Source organism: Pongo pygmaeus, chromosome 18 (assembly GCF_028885625.2).
Source record: "Pongo pygmaeus isolate AG05252 chromosome 18, NHGRI_mPonPyg2-v2.0_pri, whole genome shotgun sequence".
Classification (NCBI taxonomy): domain Eukaryota; kingdom Metazoa; phylum Chordata; class Mammalia; order Primates; family Hominidae; genus Pongo; species Pongo pygmaeus.
This window is the reverse complement of record NC_072391.2, coordinates 58,158,254-58,185,050: the sequence shown is the minus strand read 5'-3', so window position 1 is coordinate 58,185,050 and position 26,797 is coordinate 58,158,254.

Below are 26,797 nucleotides of genomic sequence, written 5' to 3'. Positions count from 1 at the left end.
AAGTGGGAAGGAGATGACAGACTTTCAGAGGAGAGATGTAACTGTCTCTACTCAAAATCAACAACAGCACCACTATTTTATTTCCCCACAAAATTTTTTTTAAGCAAATGGTTTTATAGCAAGCAACTATCATCATCATCATCAATAATCTAAACATAAAGCAGAAGGTTTTTTTTTAATTCTGTTCTTATTCCTAACTGATTTTCAACCTCTCTCTCCTTATTAAGCAGGAGGAGAGGGGATCACAGTTCTTTCTTCAACACATACTCCCCAATGCTCCAGATACATTTGGTCCTTTTTTTTTTTTTTTTTCAGAGTCTTGCTCTGTTGCCAGGCTGGAGTACAGTGGCGCAATCTCGGTTTACTGCAACCTCTGCCTCCTGGGTTCAAGCAATTCTCCTGCCTCAGCCTCCTGAGTATCTGGGACTACAGGTATGCACCACCACGCCCAGCTAATTTTTTTATTTTTAGTAGAGACGGGGTTTCACCATGTTGGCCAAGATGGTCTCAATCTCTTGACCTCGTGATCCACCCACCTCAGCCTCCCAAAGTGTTGGAATTACAGGCGTAAGCCTCCGTGCCGGGCCTGGTTCTTCATTTTTAAACAACTTAGAATTCCCAGGACTCAGGTTAATGTTTTTCCTATATGTACCTTTGAAGCCAGTATTCCCATTACCTATAGATAGTAAATGTACACATCTTCTATTGCTATGTATACCCAGATGACTTCTGCACCTAGGTAATAATGAATTTGTCACGTATTTTTTTCAGGTGGCTTTCCTTCTCAATGCAGACAAGGTGAACCACTGTCTCTCTCTTCTATTTCCTTGTTTTCAAAAAAGGTATCAATATCCTTCGCACATGCTTTACCATGATTTTCTTTATCTTTTTTCTTTATGATAAGCACTTTATAAAAATATTATATATTAGGACTTTACTAAATTCAGTGCTTGGCTAGTTTGGATCAGCTTGTGTTCTAGTATAAGTATTGCTTCAGACTCATCTTTATTCTTGACCACTGGACCACCCTTAAGAGCAGAAGGAAAGACAATTCCAGAAATCTTTCAATCAATGTTCTACTACCTACCCACAAGTGATGACATTCAACAGATGCTTACTTTTGTGCCAGAAAGCTTGGGAGATGCCTGCTGGATACCAACTGCTTATAAACAAGCAGTTTTATCAAAAAGTATGTTGGATTTATCTCAGAAACTGCTTAACATAGTTACATTCTTAGGCAGTTGAAATAATATAATTACAGAAACAATTAATATACTATAATGGATGTTGGGGAAAAACCATTTTCTAGCCTCTCAATCATACAGGATGTGTTGCACTGTGATCAGTGTTATCATTAACTTCATGTAGAGAGTAGGGTTCTTTTATATTCTTCTGAGGTATACATCTCATCTTCCCTCTCCTTACTTCAATTTTGGGATCATACACATCTTGGATTATAGAAATGCTTATACCAGACTTATGCTATAAAAGGGGCCAATTTTAGCAAAAGAGAACTGTTTTTCTTACAAAAAATCACGTTGGAAGAAACTGGAGGAGCCAGAAACCCTTCTTTTGAACTCCATCAAAGAAAAAACCAGATGAAACTGACTGACTGAAAATAAAAACCCATGGCTGAGGGTGCAAGATGATGCAAAAGGTGATGCCAAAAGGCACGTGGTAGATGGAATAAGAGGGGACTGACAAGAAACAAGAGAGGAGCCCTGGCATAAGAGAATCTACAATGTTCATGTGAATTAGTGTGTAGTTGATTTCATTAGGAATACAATGTCAGAAATAAAGAACCTTCTTATGTTACATTTTGAATTGTGTGTCTTTGCTTTATTGTCAATAATTACATTTTCCTCCTGGGAACAGGATATGCCTTCTATCTATTGCATAACTAAGCAGTTTTAGAGAACACATCAATGGAAAATATAGTCATAAGAGGCCAAAAATAAACTCCATGAATTCTACTTTTCAAGGAACATATTCAAACTCTTTCCTAAGTGCTTATATAATTCAAAACACAAGTTTTCAGAATTTATATATATTACCATGTTATGGATTCTTATATGTAAAAATAATTATACATAATGTTTAGTTAAAAGTCAAAACTATTTAGTATTACAGGTTGGACAATTATCAAATGATTTTACTCAGTAGAGACAGGCAATATTACTAATTCAGATTTTGTTTAATTATCTTCATTTTAAGAAAAATAATAAAACTCTCCACTTTCTGCAAGGGGTAGTCTCCAGAGATTTTATATCTCATCTGTAGTGAATGTAATCCTTTTTTTTTCTTTGCGTTTAAAACACAAGAAGGAATTACAGGAATCATTGGTTCACCAATTAGTACAAGCAACGGACCCACATTATACCTAAAATCAGTTCTCTGAAAGGCTTTTGTTGGTGGTCATTATTTGAGCACAAGTGAATTTCTTAGCTATTTGGTGGTTGCTAGCTATCTTAAACTAGGACAGATATGGAGTCATGGACAAATGCACCCCCACAGTGGAAATAAGAAAAGGCATGTGGTCTAGGGACAATTCACCTTAATCCTACATCAAGACTATCCATAAGCAGAGAAACCCTTCTTATAGGCCACATTGCCAGGCCACGTATCTGTATGCCAAAATGCACAGTTTCAGAGATGTCGTCTTAAGGCTGGCTAGGCATAATATTTATTTAGAAATGGAGTCTGGAAAAGGAATTGCATTACCCTCTAGGAATAAGCTAAGCTTTTACATGGCATGAACATAGACCTCACCTGAAGGAGGCAACCTGTCAGTTGAACACACCTGTATTTTCTTAAAAGGTCATTTACTGCTAAGAGGTTCTAGAAATTCCATGGGCTTCCCACTGGTCCTAACAGTCTACATAGCCAGTAAGTAAATTGATAACAAACTAATGCAGGAACAGAAAACCAAATACCATATGTTCTCACTTATAAGTGGAAGCTAAATGATGAGAACACAGGGACACATAGAGGGAAACATCACACACTGGGGCCTTTTGGAGGCTGGAGGGTAGGAGAAGGTAGAGGATCAGGAAAAATAACAAATAGGTTCTAGGCTTAATACCTGGGTGATGAAATAATCTGTAAAGCAACTTCTCATGACACAAGTTTACCTATGAAACAAACCTTTACATATACCTCTGAACTTAAAATAAATGTTAAAAAAAAGTCTCACATATACAAATATTTGCAACTTTCCACTTTGTAGGTTATAGAAAGTATCTTTAAAACACTGGTGTTTAAGAATCGATGTGCTTTGTAGGCAGGTAGGAAGAAGAGAGGTTAAAAAGAACTTCAGGAAAGATATGTTGATTAAATATTGATTGAACAATAATTTCAGCAACCACACACTTCAATCAATCAAAGACAAAATGGTGTTTGGCATTTTTCTAGCTATAGCAAATAGCTTTAACTATAATAACATAAAGTACATGGTATTTGATATATGTTAGTTGTTTTTTTAAAATTGTAGTAATTTTAGTCTTAACTGGTGGGACATTTAAGATGGATTGATAGTCCTGTCTTTAGTGCTAAATTGTGAAGGATTCAGAAACTGTGTATCCTGACTCAGTAGAAATCTGCTGGATAGAGTAGTGATGGCTGCCACTGGGAAAAGTGTTGGCTGATGCTAAACTGTGACCTGATGAGTGGACCAACAGGCACTTTTTTTATAGAGAGTATGATACTTTCTATGATGTAAACATGATGGATGTAGACCAAACATAGTCCTGTCATGCTTAGACACAGTGTAACACCATGTCCTGAGAAATTAATACAATATGTCTTGAGAACATGGAACAGAAATATCCATATCTGTTTTGAAGAGTCCAAGAAAGGTTTCATATCAGAGAGAACTTTTGAATGATTCTGGAAGGCAGAGACATAGAGTTAGGGGTCATGAATTGGAGGTAGGGAGCCACATATGCAAAATCACAAAAAATCAGAAAAAGAACTTGCATTTTGGAAACCTGCAGACCAAGTTTGCTAGAGCATAAATTGTAAGAAAGATTGTTAGAATTGAGTCTGGCTAGACAATGGCTGGATCATAAGATATCCTCTTAACAATGTTAATGGATTTTAATTGCATCGTGTTGGTGTTATTCTACCAAAGAAACGTAAACTTAAAAGAACGTGATGACATTTGATGTCTCCACAGAATTTTGTCAGACCAGCTTTGTTGGTGCCTCTCTCATTCCAGGCTCAGATATTCCACTTGTACTCAGTTCCTTTTTCCCAGGATCTCTTTCTGATCATGGCTTCTTGTGCCTGAGTGGGACTTGGTTACTCACACACAATGCTGTGTTTAAGATCACCGAGAATAATCTGCCTTCTTTACCTTGATTCATTGTCCTGCTACTGAATGCACTCTCCATCCAGTTCTTTCATCAGGCTGATAATACCTTCTTTAGATGCATTCATCCCTCCACAAATTTCTTCCACTTGGTTTGATTTTGAGACACATTATTATGAACTGAATAGGTCTCTCCTAAAAGTACTATCTTTATCACGGTATATTCTGCAAAGCTTTCTGTGTGGGGCATACCATGAAAAACAAGAGTAGACAGAACAATTAACGAAGAGAACCAAAGACTGAACTGCACAAATCAATTTTGTGCTTCCATTTCTTTTTCTTTTTATGTTTCAGTGTGTCTTCGTTTATATTTCAATACCCTTCTCAGCTTAATTTTAGAGAATATTTTCATGTCAAAATCATTTGAGATGGACCTAAATAAAAGTAAATGAAAATGAAGATTGCTTTTGCCACACAGCTTTACATATAGATTTTAAACTTGATGGCAATTTAAAGGCATTTTATCTTCATCATTTTTAATGGAACCCAGAACTATCAACCAGCAAAACTTCAGTTTATTCTGTCCTGAAGTTTTCATTTTGTTCTCCTTCTTCTTGTGCCAGGAGTGGCAGAAAGAGTAGTGACATTAATGCCAGGCACACCTTCTCTTATCTTCTCTTATCACCTCTGTGAATTTGGATAGGTTACTTGACTTTTTAAGCTATTTTTCTTGCTCTGCTATTCTAAACTGTGATTAATCATAGCTACCTCTTTCGGTTACTGTGCCATTTCAGTAAGAATACATGTAATATAACTAATACAATGATGGCTACTATGTAGATGTTCAATTGGTACATTTTAGATATTCTAAGGACAAATGGCCAATTTATTAATCTGAGAATATTTCCAAAAGCTGGAAGAAATTGTTCAACTATGATTTTGAAACAGTCATGAAGAGCAGCTATAGTGAAAAGGAAGCATGTTTTGTCATGAATATAGAGGTATATGTGTATGAAAATAGAGATCATGATACGTAAAAGTATAGTATAACAACACCAATTTTAGCTCATTGTTACATAAATATTTACAACAACAAGCAGGTGTTCAATTAATGGATGAAACACTAGATAAAATGAGGAAAAAGAAATGCAAAATAACAATAAGGCTCAAGTTGGCTGAAATTTAGAATTGTTTTGTTCCAGTTGTGTCCTGGGCTTCACTTGAGGAAATGGTGCTGAGTTCTCTATATACTAATCAGTAAGTCTGTGTACCTGTGAATTTGGCCTTATCACAAATACAGTGTGTGTCCTGAAAGCAACAAAGGACTAGATTCTATTTCTATCAGTGAGGCATTTTGGAAATGTTTTCTCTGATACCTTCAGGAGGAAATTCACATATTTTCTTTCATTTTAGCAACACAGAGAAACCTTTCCAGGTCAGGTGAGTCCCCTGAGGAAATGCAGTGGTAATGGAAATGCTTTTGTGCATCAATCTTCGTAAATATTTGTTTTTGTGGTTTATGATGTGTTTAGTGTTTCCAGGCTATATGAAGTCAAATTATAATTTGAAACATATTTCCACAAAAATTGTCCCTAAGTTATAATAAATTATCAGAAACTTGCTTATGTGAAAATGCAATTCTCTCTATTCCTACAAGCCATTAGACATTGATTTATATTTCCCTGTTCAGTGAGGATGAAGAAAATAGGAGAAAGCCTGTATCATGTGCTTATCATGGAACTGATATTTCACTACATCTTCTTTTCACATTAATTACTTTATTCAATCGTCACAACAAAACTTTGAGACCAAGTGTTATTGCCAATTTATAGGGAAATAAAAACAAATAATTAAGAAGGTTAATTAATATAAGTACCTCAATGGCTGTGGTTGACATTAAAAATTAGCCATGTCTAAATTGAAGAATTCTTACCAAGGTCTTACATTGACTCAACAAACCCTTGAGAAGCACGGAGGTTTTGGGAGCAATAAAATATGGTTTAAAATAAGCCTTGACTTCAAGAGGATTTCAGTCCACTGATGAAAATCATTTCTCCTTCCCTCTGAATTTTGAGAAGCCAAATAGAAATTTGATTTTAAATGTATAAAAACATTTGTTTTTCAATAATTTATTACAAATAAGCTATTAATGTGCAAATATAATACAGAGTTTACTTCCAATACATATATTTCAGACATTGATTTACATTTTCCTTATTATACTTAAAGTTCTGGGATACATGTGCAGAACCTGCAGATTTGTTATATATGTATACATGTGCCATGGTGGTTTGCTGCACCCATCAACCCATCATCTACATTAGGTATTTCTCCTAATGCTGTTCCTCTCTTTGCCCCCCACCCCCCGACGTGTCCCGCTGTGTGATTTTCCCCTCCCTGTGTCCATATGTTATCATTGTTCACTACCACTTACGAGTGAGAACATGAGGTGTTTGATTTTCTGTTCCTCTGTTAGTCTGCAGTGCCACATTTTCTTTATCTAGTCTATCAATGATGGGCATTTAAGTTGGTTCCAAGTGTTTGCTATTGTGAATAGTGCTGCAATAAACACACATGTGCATGTGTCTTTATAGTAGAATGATTTATAATTCTTTGGGTATATACCCATTAATGGGATTGCTGGATCAAATGGTATTTCTGGTTCTAGATCATTGAGGAATCACCACACTATCTTCCACAACAGTTGAACTAATTTACACTCCCACCAACAGTGTAAAAGTGTTCCTATTTCTCCACATCCTCTCCAGCATATATTGTTTCCTGACTTTTTAATGATCACCATTCTAACTGGCGTGAGATGGTTTTACGTATTTTAATTTCATGTGGTATTATATTTGATAAAGTATAAGAATAATTATATGTATATATGTACGCATATATATGTGTGTATGAAAATATGAAATTCAGGATCATATGAAATAAGCTACTTAAATCTTTCTCATATAAGAGGCTTTTTATACAGTTCTAGTAGCAGTCAACAAAGAAGCTAGGTATGAGAAATAGCATAACATGTCCACTGTAGTTTCAATAGCTACATTCTTCTGCTTCTCTAAGAGTGGAGTGAGGGACTAGGAGCAACAGTGCATGATCTCCTGTATGCAGCCTAGTTCGTCGAATCAACCTATTACCAAGCTCATCATTGTCTCCTCATTTTCAACTCCCTCTCCTGCCTTACCCAGTGTTATTATTGATATCTCCTTTTCCAAGTCACTTAGGGATCAAGAAACATTTTATGCATTATGAAGAACAGAAAAATCCTCCATCATGTAAGTCTTTGCCATGGCATGTTCTCTGCCTACAAAACACTTTTTAACTGCTACTGCTTTTTGCCATATTCTGGGTGACATGCAACTACTGTACCATGAGTCCCTGAGTTACATGGCTAGCAATAACAGAAAATACTCTAAGAACAAATTGGTAGAAAGAGGAATGTAAGTATATATATGTGTGTGTATATATATATGTGTGTGTGTGTGTGTGTGTGTGTGTGTATGAACTTGAGTATAAGACATTTTGATTAGTATTTTTTTCTGAAAAACAATAGAAAAATTATTAAAATTAGAAGAAAGGAAATACTATCCATATCCCAAATGGACTTCTCTGCCTTTGGACATTGTTTTCATTTTACCTCCTCCTTGAATTGCCTACATCCTCACCTGCATTTGCTTTTTATCTGCATATGTTATTTCAGCTCTAACCATCATTGTTGCAAAATGCTCCTTCTTGTTAATATTTTTTCTTTAGAAAGAATGAAATAAAATGATATTATTATAATAGCTAATTATATTGCAAACTTGTTATGTTTTAGACACTATGCTAAGAGCAATGTAGATAACCAATTTTCTATCTTTATTTAATTTTCATGGAAGTTTACTATGAAGTACACATTATTCTTCCTCTTGTTACAGATAAGAAAATGGAGACTCAGATGGTTTTATGGACTAAATTATGTCCCCTCAAAATTCATATGCTAAGGGCACACCGGTTACCTCAGAATGTGAGTATATTTGCAGATAGGGTTTTAATGAGGTAATTAAGTCAAAATGAGGTAACTAAGGGCTTTAGACTAATATGAATTTTGTCCTTATAAGAAAAGATTATGACACAGAGACATGAATGTAAGATGATAGGAAGACACGGGAAAAAGACAGACATTTACAAACCACGAAGAGAGGCCTCAGAAGAAACCAACCCTGATGACATCTTGATCTTGGACTTCTAAACCCCAAAACTGTGGAAAAATAGATTTCTGTTATTTAGCACACCCAGTCTATGGTGCTTTGTTTTGGCAACCCTAGCAAACTAATAGATGTAGCATAAATATTCCAATGTCAGCACTGGTACAATGATAAAAGCCAGCATTAAAAGCTGAATAATCCATTTCCTGATTCTGTTGCAGGATCCTTGGAGTGTCTCTTTTCTGGCCAGAAAGCTCTGTGGCTGGTGGTGCCTTTTGTCCAAGTTTTGCTGAGCTTGTGGGGCTTGTTTTACTCACTCAGCCTGGCAGGCTATGAGCAGCTCAAGCTACCAGCCTGAATCCCACACCTGCCAAGGGTGAGCCAGGTGTGGAGCAGCAAGGGGTGTATAAAAGGGTTGTGTAAGCAAGCAAGCATGGGGTCTGGACACTGTACACAGTCAGGCACACCAGCTGTTGTAGTGGGGTGGGCAGCTCCAGGTGCCTGCATGGGTGCTGGCTCTCTGTGAGGTGGCAGCTGGACCATGTGCACCTCAAGTAGTTTCCACAGCTGCCACTGTGTTCCCCAGTGGTGCCCAGAAGCTTGGAGACTCCAGGAACCACTGGGCCACCAAGAAGGAGTCCCAGTCCTAACTCAGGGAGCTCCCAGATCTGGGATCCCTGAAGGTCCATGGCTCTTCTCTCCTTCTCTTCTCCCATATTGTGGCAAGCAAGGGGCATGTTTTTGCATTGTTTATGTTCTAGAAATTTCAGCACTGCCATTTGGCAGGCCTTGAGTTCTTATCCTGCATCCAAGAAAAATGAGGCATGTAGACAAGTGGAGGGTGAGCAAGGCAAAGAGGAGCTTTATTGAGTGACGGAATAGCTCAGAGGAGGCCCTGGAGTGGGTAGCTTCTCTCTGTAGTCTGGTGTCCCAACGTCTGCTCAGCTCTGTCTGAGTGGGGAGCTTTTATCGGCTCAGAGGGGAGGATATGCATGACAATTGTTCCATGGGTGCCCATAGGCAGGTACAGAAAAGGCACCACAAGTTCCCACTCTGGTCCATGGGACTGGTAGCCCAGTCCCCAGACTTCAGGCCCTCTGTGGCCAGAAGGTGGGGCCTCACAGGGGACCCACACCCTTCCACCCAGGAACCTGTCTGCCTCCTGCTGCTGTTCATGGTGCCTGGGCTTGGCTGAACTTTGCTTGGAAATCAGAGTGGGCACTGACAGCAGGGAGAAGCCTGGCAGCAGGAGCAGGCATTTCCAAGCCTGCAAGGCTAGGCAGGGCCTTCCTGGGCCCCCAAGAGTGCAGGGATGCCTGGGTCCCCAGCTGCAGTTTGGGCAGCTGCAGCTGCACCTTGGAGGGTGTGGCTCCATCCTGCTCCTGGGCTCCCACTGGCATCATGGAGCATGCAGCCCTAGTTACACCTCCCTGCTGCAGCCAGTGTGATGGCAGGAGCTGGCCGTCTGGAGTAGCCAATGCCATCAATTCCATTTGCTATACCATTGTAAGACCCTGAACTTCACCCTACCTTTGAAATATGGCACCTAATTTTTTCTGTACCATTTAATTGGTGGTGATACACTATAATACAAGATAAAATTATATTAGATTATGTAATTCAGGAGATTGTGTTATGTTCTCATAGGGAGAAAATAAGGATTTTTGCATCTCATAATTGTCTCTAGCCCTATGCCTCATATATAGAAGCAAATAAAAGAATAAGTGAGCAATAAAACTATGCTAATATGAAAAATAAAGTTGGACTCCATGCCTTTTATTATCCCCCTATGAGAGGTTGTATTAATATGAGCATATTTCCTTTCCTTTCTGATATTCTGATATTTTTATATCAATAGTTCTTAACCAAGAGAAACTAGTGGACATTTGGCATGTCAGGGCTCATTTTTGATTGTCACAATTGGTGATGTTACTGGAATCTACTGGGGAGAGACTGGGGTGCTGCAAACATGCTATAATGCCCAGGACAGCCCCCTCTACAACAAATAATTATATTGTCTCAAATATCAATAGTGCCAAGGATTGAAAAAACTATTATTAATAGTTTATATAATATGTGTATACGATAAATACTATTTTTCTATAGAATACTTTCTGAGGACAAAGTATATTCACTCATTCTGCAGACCACTGCATTCTTGCCAGGTACATTTCCATGTTCATAGACTTGGGTGATTGTAATCGTTCTGTCTTTGAGAGTCCCTTCTGTTGATGCAGTATAATTTATATATGCATACACATATCCTGAGAGAAAGGTGAGGTACAGATTCCGGTTGAAAGTTACTCACACATGTTTCTCCGAACAATTAGGCCTACTTCTGTAATGGTGTCCAAATTCTGTGGGAAGTGAAAATTTCTTCTTCTAGGGAAGCCATCTGTTTTCCTCTATGAAATGACTAATGATCTGAAGTTCCTGGACTTCTGATCATGTTCTCAGTTCAATGAAGCAATCTGTGAAATTCACATGGGAATTGGCTCAGTAACAGGCTTTATAGCATTATCTTCAGCTCCAGAAAAAAGGGTCAATGTCATATGCAGTTAGGAACTTCAAACAAAAATATATCATGAAAAATTTAACCAATTTTTTTTGCTTTTGATTCAATTTCTTAGAATGTTAATTACAAGTAATAGTGATTGCAGACATTTCAGAGTCAATATGTAACCTCAACAGAAATTGAGGACAGGAGACATGACTTACATCAATAAAAATATTTTAAAAGTATTAGCTCTGTTTCGTTGAATAGGAAACAGGATTTAGAGAGGTTAAGTAATAGGTAAAAATTATAGAATCAAAATCTCAATCCCACTCAATCTGACTTCACCCTTTTTAGTTAATGAACTCGCCTTTGCAAAAATTATAACTGAGAAAATTATGACAATGAAAGTGATCTTACCTAACTGACTTTATCTTGCTTCCAACCTCCAAGCATGCTTATTCGTTCCAGGACATAAGCTGAACTAACTTTGGAAGGAACTTAGTCTATAGTTTAACTTCGAAACAAAGATGATAATAGCCCTCTATGAAAACAAACCCTCTTCCTGCCTGGGGACTAGACTGCCTCCATAGGGCTAACAAATTAGGCACAAGATTAGAAATTATGATTTAGGAGTCATGCAGCTGGAGGCTGCAAGATTCTGAAACTCCCCAAATTGCTCCTGGGGATAATATCACCATTTTAATACCTAAGATCAGTGCTTGAGATATTTTGCATATCTTTTATTTATTGTATCAGCTGGCACCACCCGGATCAATAAACTTGCTCATCTGGTTTTGGCCCCCAGCGAAGAACTGACTCAGTGCAAGAGGACAGATTCAACTCCCTGTGATTTTATCTCTGACCCAACCATTCAGCACTCCCTACTTTCTGATCCCCTGCTCACCAAATTATCCTTAAACCCCTGATCACTGAGTTTTGGGGAGATTGATTTAAGTAGTAACTTTATCTGTCACCTGGTGTGGCTGGGCTTGCATCAATTAAACTCTTTCTTTGCTGCAATGCTATGGTCTCAATGAGTTAATTTTGTTCGTGCATTAGGGAGGAGGGACCCATCGGGTGGTTATATTAGTAGCAGAATTGGTTCTAAAGCTGTATCAGAGATCATTCCTTAGTGATGTGCTCTTTCCTCTTGAAAGAGTCTTGGAGGGGTGTGGAGCAACTGGCACTCATGTGCTTGTGTGTTATATACTCATCACTTAATTTACTCCTTATATAAAATTTAAGAGATGAATATTATTATCTTTTTGGAATGAAAGGGCCATAAATTACAGGCTTCTTCCTTGGTCATCACCCTATTCAAAGCACCTTGCACAGTGACTAACACGTAGAAGAAACTAAATTAGGTATTTATTGTCTAAATGAATGAGCGGAGGCAACAGGAGTAAAAGAAATTTGTCAAAGATAAATAAACACTAAAGGTCTGCCAGCTTTCAAAGCTATGTTTGTTTGAACTCCTAAGCCACATGGGGAAAAATCACTTAGTGGAAAATAAAATAGAAGTTGTGTCCGTTAATTATTGTCAGACATTCAACAACACCAATGCCTCATAACCCAAAATAACAATTCATTTAGCTTTCATTTTTGTGAATTGGCAATTTGGATTGTGCTTAGCTGTGTTGTTCTTATGTAAAGCTTCTGCAAGTGTGCATGATCAACAATAGGTTAGGTAGGTGGCTCTGTTGATCTTGGGACAATCCATATGTATAAGTTTGGGGCAGGAGAACGAGTGGAAGTGTGCAGACCTATTACTGTCAAGAAGTCCCCAACGCCATAGTCTATTACTCAAAACAAGTCATGAGACCAGGACAATTTTAAAGAGTGAAGAAACACCCCACCTCTTAATGGGAGATATTTTAAAGTTACACAGAAAATGGGAGAGGATACAGGGAGGAGAATGATTGGGCCATTGCTGAAAATAAGCTGCCATAGCAAGAAACAAGAAAGCCAATTAATATATTCTTCCTTATTTGTGGTTAATAGTTTAGTAAATCAAACATAGAGTTATCAATTTGATTATTTGAAAAAGAGAACTGAATATTCCATTTCCTGAAGGAGTATGAAGACTCTTAATAAAATTTTTCATTCTTGGATTAACTATGTTCAAAAAGTTTGTATAAATAGTCCTTGGTCAAGAGCCAAAAGTGGTTGCCACAATCAGAAAAGCTGCAAGAAGCAGGTCAGATTTCAGAAGCACTGACTGCAAAAGCTCAATTATTTAAATCAAAAACCCAAAGCAGATGATCAAATAAGTAGTTGACAGTATTTGATCTGGAGCACAGAGACCATCTGCTCTTCTATAAGCTAAAGCTTAGTAATAAATGCAGAGTACCACGTGCAGATTTAAAATTTAAATGCAGACTGCATTATCTGTCCTTAATTTGAATGCAATTCAGAGTCTAAATTTCTATAGAACACTGTGGGTTATCTGCATAGGAACAAAAAACCTCATAAAGAGAGTTTTCATTGATTTTTTTCCCCTTCAGATCTAAGTCTTGCATTTTGTTATGAAAAAAACAGGATGTCCAATATCAAACTGGAGCGGGCAACTGAGAAATTTAGTGCTATCTTAATTGTTAACCTTTCTAAAGAGATTAGGAGTAACTCTTTAGGCTGGAAAAAGAAAGATCTCTCTTCTCTCTCCTGTTTACCTTCTATCTCTCCCTTCCCCCAGCATCCTCTCCCACTCCCAAATAAATTTTTTAAAAACTGCTTTGTTATGGTATCTACTTGTTTTAGAAAAGAAACAGTAACTTTCCTATTCCTCTGACGTATTTAGCACCATTCATTCATTCATTCAGGGCATTCATTCAGACAAGGAAAAATAAACACAAATAATTTTTCGTCTTTACACCAATCTCCCTATGTTACCAGTGGTGAAACCGTATGGGTCTGCAGCAAACTCAATCCTTGGTTCCCTGGAGGAAAGAATTTGTCTGAGGGTCAGAAGCAGGTTTAAGGCAGAGAGAGAGACCAAGGCAAGTTTTACAGCAGGAGTGACAGTTTATTAAAAAGTTTTAAAGCAGGAGCAAAAGGAAGCAAATTGCACTTGGGAGAGGGTCAAGTGGGTGTCTTAAAAGATTCAAGTGCCCCGTTCAGCCCTAGACTTGGGGTTTTATACATTGGCATGATTCTCAGGTTTGTGTTTCTTCTATCTTAATTTTTCCCTTGGGGTGGGCTGTCTGCATGTGCAGTGACCTACTGGCACTTGGGAAGGGCCACATACACAGTGTGTTACTGAAGTTGTATGCATGCTCACTTGAAGCATTTTTCCCTTACAAATAGAGTGTTCCCAGAAGAAGGTCATATACTGATTAAACTCCGCCATTTTGCCTCTTCCACCTGCTTGCCCAAAGCCTAATATCTTATCAGGAAGCTGCTGATCACCAGCTTGATGAGTTTTCTACTGGGAGACTGTCTTTTCCTGGTGCCAACTGTAACTAAAGAGAGAAAGTTTAACAACTGCCTGACCATCACCTGGTTTTTGCCTGACATTCCTGGAAGACAGGTCTCTCCTGCTATACTCATGTCTGCCTAACTACCTACTCTAATACCTACAATATTTAAATATACTGAATTGGATTTTCTTTCAGTGAACTAATAAGTGGCAAAAAATAGTTTTTTTGTTTCTAGGCCTCCGATAGAAAAAATATTTACAAATAAATATAATTCTGATTTCCAAAATTTAAGTGAAGTATTTTTGTTTTCTGATAATTGTATTAAAATAGTATGATTTTAATTTTGGGAAATTTTGAGAAGAGAAAAGGAAAAAAAGTTTGAAGCGAGAGGAAATATTGAATGAAACACATGAAGATAGAATGACTTTAAAATTTAAGATTTTTAAACAATCACAACATATATTTTCAATTTTTTGTATTATGAGTTAAATGAGGTATAAAATTTTTATAGAAGGACTTAAAAATCCGGTTTCAGGTGTTTTTTTCTTTTGTCCAAAAAAAACTGTTTCTCTCTTCTTGTATCTTAGTAGGTAAGTAGGCTCTGCAGGAATAAAACACGTAGCTATTTGGAATTTGCAAGGATAGAGCAAGTCAGTCTTATTTCATGTAGTTAAGACTTCTCCCAATGAAATGTGAGTCATGACTTCCAAGCAAGACTCTGTTGTTCAATAGTAGAATTGAAAAGACATTCTAACATTGCGTCTGGGATTTACTCCTTCCTGTGGGTTCTTGGTCTCGCTGACTTCAAGAATGAAGCCGCGGACCTTCATGGTGAGTGTTACAGCTCTTAAAGATGCTGTGTCTGGAGTTTTTTCTTTCAGATGTTTAGATGTGTCCACAGTTTCTTCCTTCCAGTGGGTTCATGGTCTCGTTGACTTCAGGAGTGAAGCTGCAGACCTTCACAGTGAGTGTTGCAGCTCTTAAAGATGGTGCGTCAGGAGTTGTTTGTTCCTCCCCGTGTGTTTCTAGGCTCACCGACTTCAGGAATGAAGCCGCAGACCCTCACAGTGAGTGTTACAGCTCATAAAGGTAGTGCAGACCCAAACAAAGAGTAGCAGCAAGATTTATTAGGAAGTGCAAAGAAACAGAGCTTCCACACTGTTGAAGAGGACCCATGTGGGTTACGCCTGCTGGCTCTGGTGGCCAGCATTTATTCCCTTATTTGGCCCTGCCCACATCCTGTTGATTGATTTTACAGAGCGCTGATTGGTCCATTTTACAGAGTGCTGATTGGTCCATTTTACAGAGTGCGGATTGGTTTTTACAGAGTGCTGATTGGTGCGTTTACAATCCTTTAGCTAGACAGAGAGCACTGATTGGTGCATTTACAATCCTTTAGCTAGACACAAAATTCTCCAAGTCCCCACCTACTCCCAGAAGCCCAGCTGGCTTCACCTCTCAACATGCCTGGTTTCAGAGTGACTATGACTTGAAGAGATTGTATTACGATTCATTCACAATGATCACACCAATGATGACATCTGACAATGAAATCTTTTTACACAAACAGCTATTGGTTTCACAAAAAAACATGTTTTACTAGTGCTGCCACCCATATTTTCCTAAAATGTAAAAGGAATCTCTAAGGATAAAAAATGGGTTAAAAAATCGCAGTGTTCATGTGTATTCTTTAAGTAACTTAAGAAAACCTTCCAACTACTCAGAAGTGTACCTTACTAACAGTCACAAAAGAGTCTGTTTTAAGAAAATCAGAAAGAAACACTTTTTGAAAATAACTAGATATTATTTCGGTAGTCTAGGAATTATACTGAAGCTATGCACCCATGCAATAGGGCCTATTCGCCCGCATCTGTCACGATACAACTCTTCTCCAAGACCCTAAGAGCCACTGGGAATTTTGGTACTCTCTTGATTGCTAGTCTGGACAAGAGGTTTCCTCTCTTTCCCTATATCTTTCCCATCACATTTTACTTTAAAGAATATGCTAGTGACAATGCTGAGGATGAGAGTCAGTAACATCAGTGAATAATGTCATTCATTCACTTTTCACCTATCCCAGATTGGTAAAAGATTTCCTCCTGGAAAATCAGACTTCACTGCTGAAATTCTTACCAGGAATGACATTAACAGGTTTTTGGGGAAGAATTCTTTCAAGTAAATTCACATAAATACTGTTTTCTGTCTTAGCTTGGAATACATTTCCAACTCTTTAACAATTTGATGCTTCCAGACCTTTAATTAAATTGTAAATTGCATAATTGTTCAATTAAGGTTATTCTTATGACAGTTTTAGATCATAAATTCAGGGCTAACTGAATTAATGCCAGAGGATTGTTAAAAAGTTTTGTTTTTACGGCCACAAATTATTTCATGATAGATTTAATAATGAAACTTAATATTTACCTCCAAGGTACTTAAAAACTTGGATAAATAATAAGATAGTAATAAATACAATAAGATATAACTCAATTTTAGCTATGAGGAAAAAGAAGTTGAAGAAGGAGGAGAAAAAAGAAGGAAGAAGAGGAGAAAGAAAAGAAAAGAAAAGAATGAAAAGAAGAAGATGTTATGTTTAGCATGCTTTTTTTTTGCTTTATATTTTCAAACTCTAATTTCTATCTTTCCAACTCCTTAGCTTTGCTTTTCATACTATTTTAAGTTTTGATAATCCATATATCTATATGTCACCATAGATGAAATTTACAAGTTAAATATTTTAATTAACAAGGTTTTGTTACATCTCAAATTGGAAATAATTACTATGGTCCAATTGCTGAGCGGGATGCACTATTGACTTGTAACATTTAAAAGTGCCACAATTATATGGCATTAGCACATACACATAGTATTGTCATGGAATTAATTATGATTAAGATTGATTTCATGGGAGCAATAGACAAAAGATGGAGGATGCGTATGAGGGATCTATACATTTATGAACTTGAGTGTGGTATTAGTGAGGGACATGGCCATGACATCATGAACATAAAAGCTTTGACTTGTAATTGCATGCACGTACCTAATCCAGGATTCCTGTTATTGCAGATACATACCACAGTTTGTGGATGTAATCTAGAAATGCACAGTTGTGAAAGGATTACTATTTTTCAACAGTTTAAAAAAAACCTTAGAAATTAAAATACACATCATATTCTTTCATTCTTATATAGGCTTTAAAATGCCACAGTTTACTGCATGTAATGTAATAACTCATTCTTTTTTTTTTTTTTTTTTAACATGGAGTCATGCTCTGTTGCCCAGGCTGGAGTGCAGTGGTGCCATCTTGGCTCACTGCAAGCTCTGCCTCCCGGCTTCACGCCATTCTCCTGCCTCATCCTCCCAAGTAGCTGGGACTACGGGCGCCCACCACCACGCCTGGCGAATTTTTGTATTTTTAGTAGAGACGGGGTTTCACCATGTTAGCCAGGATGGTCTCTATCTCCTGACCTCGTGATCCGCCCACCTCGGCCTCCCAAAGTGCTGGGATTAATAACTCATTCTTAACACCAACTTGTCTCTTGTCCATAGAACTGCTTTTGGAGCCAGTTCTATGTGGGCATTTGTATAAATGCATGCTGGTCCCATAGACCTATCACCCTCTGTGATGATATTTCCTTGTTGATGCTGATGTGTTGGACACAGGGAAATTTCATTTTGCTTTCATATGTAAAAACCCAAAATCAGAAGCAGAAGTTAATGTCCTATGAGCTAATTCTTTCCCATTCTTCCTCCTTTCCAAATAAATTAATCCATGAATTCCAGTAGTCGGTCATTTTTAGTGAACCACCTTTATTAGACAGACTCCTTTTGGCCCTTCTTTCTCCCCTTATTTGCCTTGTCCCTGCTTCCTAATAGGCAACTGTATTTACTTTTCTTCTTTTTCGAGACAAGGTCTCACTCTGTCCCTGAGGCTGGAGTGCAGTGGTGTGATCACAGCTCATCACAGCCTCAACCTCCTGGGCTTAGGGTATCCTCCCACCTCAGCCTCCTGAATAGCTGGGACTGCAGATGTGCTACAGCACCTGGCTAAATTTTGTATTTTTTGTAGAGATGGAGTTTCGCCATGTTGCCCAGGCTGGTCGCAAACTCCTGGGCTCAGACAATTGACCGTTCTTGGCCTCCCAAACTGCTAGGCTTGCAGGCCTGAGCTGTCAGGTCCTGCCAACAGTTGTATTTCTTTAAAAAAACATCTCTTATGACTCAGCCACCATTCTCAAGTTTGCCCTCTAATGTAGGCATGCGACTGCAACCAAATACTGAATGTATTTGATCTGATTATTACTAATATTATGTGCTGGTCCTTTAAAAAGTTTAACTGAAGTTGTTGAAAAATATACGGCCCCTTGCTCAATAAAATCATGCAAGCATATGTGAAAGATAATTAGCTTCAGAATTTAAAAGTTGCAGGAAACATAATCAGGTCTAAGATTCTATTTAATATTTGATATTTTGTGGTCTGTTTAGTTTATTGAATAGCCAAGGATTCTGTTTGCAATTAAAAACACAGAACCTACACATTTTAATAAATACTTGTGAAGCAATGAACTCCATTATTGGAGAAGACTTCTATCAGGGATAATTGAAGTGATTAAAGTTAAGAAAAGGAATTAATAATCCTGTACACTGTGAAATTACTCAATGGCAGAGCCTTATGCCAAAAATAATCCAGACTAGATATTCAGTTTCCAAGATAAATCATTCTTTACCATTTTCCCTGTTTCCTCCAAGCACATTATGTACTTTTCATTCTAGGACTGAAACAAAACATTTTATTTTTCATGTTTGGTAATACTATAAATATTCATAACCACACATCTGTCAAAAAAGCACCACAGAAAGTGTTTAAACCACAAAGGAGGAAAAATTCCTTGAGTGGTCCTTGAAGAAATCACACTACATGCTCCATGCAATTGTTCTAGCACTTAAGCTAAAATTCCTGACCTTCAATACAAAAATAGTTTCTACTTAATGAAGAATATTCAGACAAGAACAAAAGTATTCATTTCCAGAAAAATAAAAATGTTATTTTGCCTTCTCTCTTAGGAACTGTTTCTGACTGCAGAGTTATTTTGATCTGGCTTTTTTATAATTCAGATTTTTGTTTTGTTTTCAAATCACTTTTAAATGTCAAGTTTTTTGTTGTTGGGCTGTTTTCCTTTCCCTGTTTCCTCTCTTTCTCTTTTTATTTTCTACATTTAGCAAAAATACTTCGTTGTAAAAGCATTCCCACCTAGTCAATGTATCCTGAAGATTTAAAAAGAGTTGTCACAGAACTAATAAAGGTCCTGAATTTTAATCATCCCTCATCACAAAGAAGCACAACTTACATTTTGAAGTTTGGATTCAATGGGCACATCAGCATGTAGGCAATAAGAATCTTAAAATAAGAATAATGAGACATGGTCTCGCCAAAAAAATTGTGTAACCTAGCCCTTCTTACATTTTTTTCTTTGTAAAAATGATTCTTCAAGGTCTATCACCTGACTTTATTCTGAGACTTTTTCTTACATGACTTATTTTTCTAGATTTGTCAACCACAGACAATTTTCATGATTGTGTCAGATGCGAAAGAGCCCTGGAAATCAACCAATCTAAATAAAGCATCTAAGGCATTGAGAGGTAAAGTAAATTGTCCATGAGCACACAGCTAGTTAGGCAAGATTGTCTTCTGTGGCTTCATTCTTAAATATAAGAAATGTTTCCCCTGAAACATCTGGAGTTTCCTTTAATGGTATTTAAATTATATGTCTGCAACCAGGAGTCTCAAATCACAATCTTGAAACCAAACATGATTTGTAAAGAGCTCATGATTACAAGATCAAAAAGACTACATTAATATGACATCAGCTCATTAATTTGTACCTTCATTCCTGCCCTCCTGCAATTTAAAAATAGCTTCACTGATTATGGCAAGGTTTTCTCCCTTTTGCAAAAAAAAAAAAAAAAGGTAGCATAATTGAATTTTTCAATGTTATCTTTGATGAACATTTAGAAGCTCAGAACCAAATCTTATCTGGGAAAATTTGAAATTCATCTGTACAAAACTAGAGAAGAGTACAGATCTGAGGAGGAATGTGGATTGAATGAGCTGCTGTACATTTCAAAAGTTAGTGTCTAGGAGTTATTTCAGGGCAAACATGAGCAGATACTTGACATTTTACTTTTATTTTTAACCTCTTTGTGCTTCTCTGGTCTTCCTGAGAACTCAGCATTATTCTAAACAAATCTAAATATTTGAAATTCTAGGCACTTATAAATGACTGTGTTTTGCAGCTTACATGGGTAAATCTCTCTCAGAAATCTGATCAGCCCGTTTCACATAGAGAGCACTGGAGAAAATTTTCAAACAGTCATATGGCTTGCTGTTGTTTTAATGTAAGGTGATTTTTTTTTCATATAAGGAATATCTCGAGAACCCTTCTATATGTGTCACAGAACTCTGAAGTGTAAAGCTTTCTCCTCATATTCTTACTTTATTTATTTATCCTAGTAAAGCAAATTCTTTCCTATCCCAGGGCCATGGCAATTGCTGTTTCCTCTACCTAAGAACTTCTTCACCCTGGCCCTGTTCATGACTGGCTTTTTCTATTTCATGGCCTTGCTCAAATTCCGCTTATTCCTGGAGGACTTTGCTGCTCCCCACATACATGGGATCCACAATCCCCAACCCAGTCACTCTCTCAAATAGAAAAGTGGTGGATTTGTACTCTTTCCACTGTTTACATGCATCTTAGGTATTACGTTATGCTAAACTTTTTCTGCCTTGTTTACTGGTATATTTTTAGTTTGTAGGTCAATGTCTTACATGCAGTATTTGTTGAATAAATTCAAATGTCTACTGCACCAAGTGCTAGAGAATGTTCTCTGGAAGAAGGCAAAGGGGAATGCATGCTTTCACTATTACAGCATGGAAGGAGGGGTAGCCGTACGTTCAAGAATAAAACTAAAGCAGTCAATGAAATATAAAAGTCAAAGCAGTTATCATTTATCAGACATTTACTATTGGAATATTTTGATGTGTTAACTCAATCTTAAGAAAAATAAGTTATGAAATCTATATTATTATCGTAATTTTATAGCTAGAAATGCTGAGGCACAGAGTGATCAATTATCATGACTTACCCTGGACATATTCCTGTTAGATGGCAAAGCTCTGGGATCTATATACTTATCCAATTTATCACTCTTTGTCTCTTAACTAAGAGACAAACATAGCAAAGCAAAAAGAGAAATACTTTGTAAATAAGAGTTGATGACTATAAATACCAAAACTCTATTATGTTTTGTAATCTAAAAATGTTTTTTTCCATTGACATATTGTGGGCTCAGTGTAGGGAAATCGCAAAGGATAGTGCTGCATCATGGAACTCGCATCAACAGAGTTGTTGCACTCTCAGTTCCAGGAGAGGTTAATAAACCTAAAAGGAGAGAGTTATACAATTTGGCTATCTTGACAGGGGCAGTAAATATTGATCAAGAGACCAGCCGATGTACGGTAATCCATAGGGAGAAAGACAGCAGGATAAATGCCTTCTCTTAAAATGGGTCACCCAAAAGTAGATGTTCAAACTACAATGAATGTATGAATGGTTCAATTAAAATACTCTCAGGGAAAAGCAGAATTGAATGGTAGAAAGAAGTCAAGCAAGGAGGGTGCAAGTTCAGTCAAAGCCTTAGCTTCAGCCTAAGCCTTCAAATAAATATGTGGTGCAGATTATGGCTCAGAGTTTGAAGTGACTCCCGACAAGATAGTTGGGCCTTCATACTTCTATGACAGTCAGCCTTTAGTTACTGGACAACAATAAGTACACACATTTTTATGATTTCCTTCCTTGTCTGCACATATAGTTGTACTAGCTTGTTAGAGATACTGTAAAAAAAAAAAAAATACCATAGACTAGGTAGTTTCTGTTTTGTTTTGTTTTGAGAGTCTCACTCTGTTACCCAGGCTGGAGTACAGGGGTACAATCATGGCTCACTGCAGCTTCGACCTCCTGGGCTCAAGCGATCCTCCCACTTGGGCCTCCCAAAGTACTGGGATTACAGGTGTGGGCCACCACACCCAACAAGACTAGGTAGTTTAAACAACAGAACATTATTTTCTCATAGATATGGAGGCTAGAATTCCAAGATCAAGATGTTGGCAGATTTTTTTTTTTTTCAGAGGACTCTCTCCTTGCTCGTAGGTGGCCACCATCTTGCTGTGTTCTCACAGGGTCCGTCCTTGATCTGTATGTTGCCTGTATCCTAATGTCTTCTTGTAAGGGCGCTAGTCATATGGATTAAGGATCATCCTGAAGTCCTCATTAATCCTATCTTTAAAGACCCTACCTCCAATTTTAGTCGCATTCTGGAGTACTGGGATTTAGAAATTTACTATCTATCTATCTATCTATCTATCTATCTATCTATCTATATATATATTTGAGGGAGGGAACACATTTCAGCCTATAACACTGGTCAAACTGGGTCTATTAGCCCTAAGTTAACCCTCCAAAGAAAGTCATAGATATGTGGCCCTTAAAAACATAAGTATACGTAAACTGGAGATAGTCACACAAGAACTGTGTAGGAATGCTCATGTATTTGGGCAGAGATCAACAGTTATGTGTCTGCAATACTGCAATACAATTCTAACACTAATTACTTAGAGTTAAGACAGATTGCAAAGGTTGAAGGCCTGCTACCATGAATACTGCCCTCACTTCAGACACCAGTTGCAATTTCTGGGGTTCTAGACCATCTGCACTTCTGACGAACTCAGGGCCTCCCACTAGACCTTTAGGTTTGATAATTAACTAGAATGATGCAAATAACTTACTAAAGCACTATATTTGTGATCACAGTTTTGTTATAAGGTATATAAATCAGGACCGGCCAAAACAATAAATGTACAGTGTGAGGTCTGGGAGGGTCCCACCAATGGAGTTTCTGTGTCTTCTGGCCATGGAATCAGGCCTCATCATCCTCCAGACACATTGATGTGTTCACCAACCAGGGAGCACATGCAAGCTACAGGTGTCCAGAGTTTTTACTGGGGTTTTATTACATACATACGCCTGACTGAATTATTAGCCACATGACTGAGCTCAATCATAACCTCCTATCCTCAGAGGTTAAGAGGTTAAGAGGTCAGGCTGATGTCACTTGCCTCAGAGACCCAGCCTTTCCATTGCATGTTTGGTCTTTCCAGAATGGCCAGCCCCCCATCTTGAAGCTATCTAGGCTCCCCCACCCCAAGTCATCTTGTTAGCATGAACTTGGGTGTACTCCTGGAAGCCCATAATGAAGAATGAATAATAATCCTAACAGTAGGAAAATTCCAAGGTCTTAAAACCTCCCTCTCCACAACTTGGAACAAAGATCAGACCTCTTTGTTAAGAGTATACAATATCCCAACATCATTTTTATATCTGCTGCTGATCTCTGCCAGGGCTCCCAATGGACCAAACAAACAGGAAACTAGATGAATGTAGTCTTGAGGAGACAACAGAGAGGCAGAGGATAAGCATGCATTTTTATTTGCAGTTAACATATTTTTTAAGAAAGAAGATGAAGCACACCATACAAAGCTTCTAGTAGCAATCAATAAAATGACTATAGAGGTGAAGAAAGAGATGATGCTTCCATTCACTGCCCAGAATTCCTTTGATATATCATGTAGCTCATTCTTGTCCCCAGTTTTCAGATGATGAAACTCACACCCAAAGATTTACGCTGCCTTTGACTTCCAAGGTTCAGGTGGCATGAAGTCCACAATTTGCATTCTGATGCAACTATTAATGTGCAACAATTACTATTGTAAAACTCTAAGTACTGGCATTATTTGGCTACTCAGCTGTGCACTTAGGACCACAAACAGCCTAAAGGGAAAATGCAGAGTTTGTTGTGGTAGTTGTGATTTAAAGGTATGAAGTATGTACTTCTAACAGCTCCCAGTTCAAACCTCCAAAGTCAAATTACCTCAGAAAAAATTTCAACGTAATGGTGAGCTAATGCCATCTGCTTTTTCCTCTAAAACTCAGAAGCATTCACCTGTGTGAAGTCCCTGAAAAATAATGGCAGTCATGTCACAGATAAATTTAACTGAAATGGCAATTGTTATAAGTTGTCCAAAAATCATATGCATAACTGAGGTAATTATGAAATGATTTACAGGCTATATCCATGATTCTAACAAGACTGTATGTCTTAGTTCTCAGGGACTTCCTTCAGCATCATGACACAGTGCTTGGTACTCGACTTAAATATGTGCTGCATAAATTAAAGTTTCCTCATCATGATTCTAGACAGTGGGATTTAATTCTCTAAGCCACAGGTTTGGTATCAGTAATTTGAGGATCTCGTATTTTCTTTAGAAGTTTGTTGTGGAAATTAAATCAGGCTATCTATGTGAAAACGCCTCCAAAATTGTAAAGGGCTTTCACAAAAGGAAGATTATCAGAGCCTTCAGCTCAAAATAGATTTCTGGGAAATGATAGTCGACAATTTGAGAAACTTTTTCTGTCTCTTACACTCATTGCTTCTTTTATGCTTGTCTTTTTCATACCGTTCATTACTCTTCTCCTCTATCAAACTACACTCCTGTGCAAACCAGTAGCACTAACAGCATTCTAGTGAACAATTCTTCTTACTTTCCCCCAAAGCTATATTCCCTCTACATCAGTACATTTGTTTGTCATTTGTCAAGAAAGGTTTCATCTTAAAGGAGACCCTAATAAATAGTTGGTCATCTTTTCTATAATGATCTTAATTACCCAATATAGTAGGCACGGTCTTGTTGTGATTAAGATTGTGGTGATTACAGTCAAATTGTTCTTCCTCTAACCAGCTGTGTGATGTTAGGCAAGTTATTTAGCATCTATGACATCCAGTTTTTATACTGTAAAATTGGAAAGATAATTCTACCAATTATATAGAGCTGGTTGAAGAATAAAAGATTTCAACAAAACACTTAAACATAAGGGTAATTGGCACACAGTACTAAAAAATGGTAGTAATAGTAGAGTGATGGACAATAGTGATCGTTACATTTGTGTTGCACTTTTAGTTGGACTTTGGTCTCTTTGAAGAGGGGAGTGAAGAATGATGCGCCCCAAAGGGGATTTGTTGTTGTTTGTGTGTTTATTGATGTTTTTTGTCTGTTTGTTTGAGCAAAGAAAAACATGGATTACAAAGTTACAATACTATATAACAATAATATAAAATTATTTAAAATTAATATAATATATTGTAAATTATTTAGTAATGCTATTAAATTAGAGCTATTTTGCTATTTATATAGTTCTGGAATTTTCAAAGCCTCCAAATGGGCTCATTACTTTTATTATTTAAAAGAGGTGCATGTATCTGTTATGAAAATATCATCCTTCAATGAAAAATCTCATGGAACATTTTATGATTTTCATTACAAAGACCATCAATAATATGTTTTGTTTCCAAAAATAAGATCACATTTTGAAGAAGGGGAAAAACATTTAATTAGACAAAGTACCCATTCTTACTTTTCATCATGAGTTCCTTTTACATATTGTCAACAGAGACTATTAGAACAGGACAAATAGCAAGAATATAACTTGTGCCTAATCAAAAGAGCCCATTCAGAAACTAAAACTTAGTTCAAATTCTGGGTCTGTGTGGGAGGACTTTAGAGACTGTCTGCAAGTAACTTATTATGTTGCCATCTATTTAGAAGTCCAAGCTAATGATGTGAACCCCTTTAATGAGTAAATGAAAACCTATATAAAATAAATGGCCCATCAAATTGGAAAAAAGAAAGATACATTAACAGGTATTAATGTACCTTTAGTTTTGGGTGAAGCAGATCCTGTATATATCTTACAGTTTCTTGGAAGTTCCCACAGGGAGCCAACTCTCTTCTATCATTCATTTTAAACTCTATATAATGATAATCCATCATTATGAAAGCAAGCATTTGGAAAGACTGCAATAACCACTTATGAAGCCTTCTCTACCATCTATTTAAATGATAAAATTTGATATTGCTGATGATTGAATTGAAAAGAATTAAGGGGAAATAAATTTAAATTTGCTAAGTGGTTAGTTTTAAAAATGTGCTATATATTGACAGTTGAATTGAAATGAATTAAATAAAATATTTAATTATGTGTATGTTTTAATTAAAAATCTCAAACCAGTTCTGCAAAGTCAATATAATTATCCCCATTTAAAATTAAGAACATTGAGACTTAAAAGGAATGCCAGAATTAGCCAAGGTCATACAGAAATAAATGGTTGATCTAGTATTCCTATAGGAATCCATATCTGTCGGACTCCTAATATTTATCTATTTCCATTATAGAACTACAAATGAGGAAATCATTAATCATTTCTC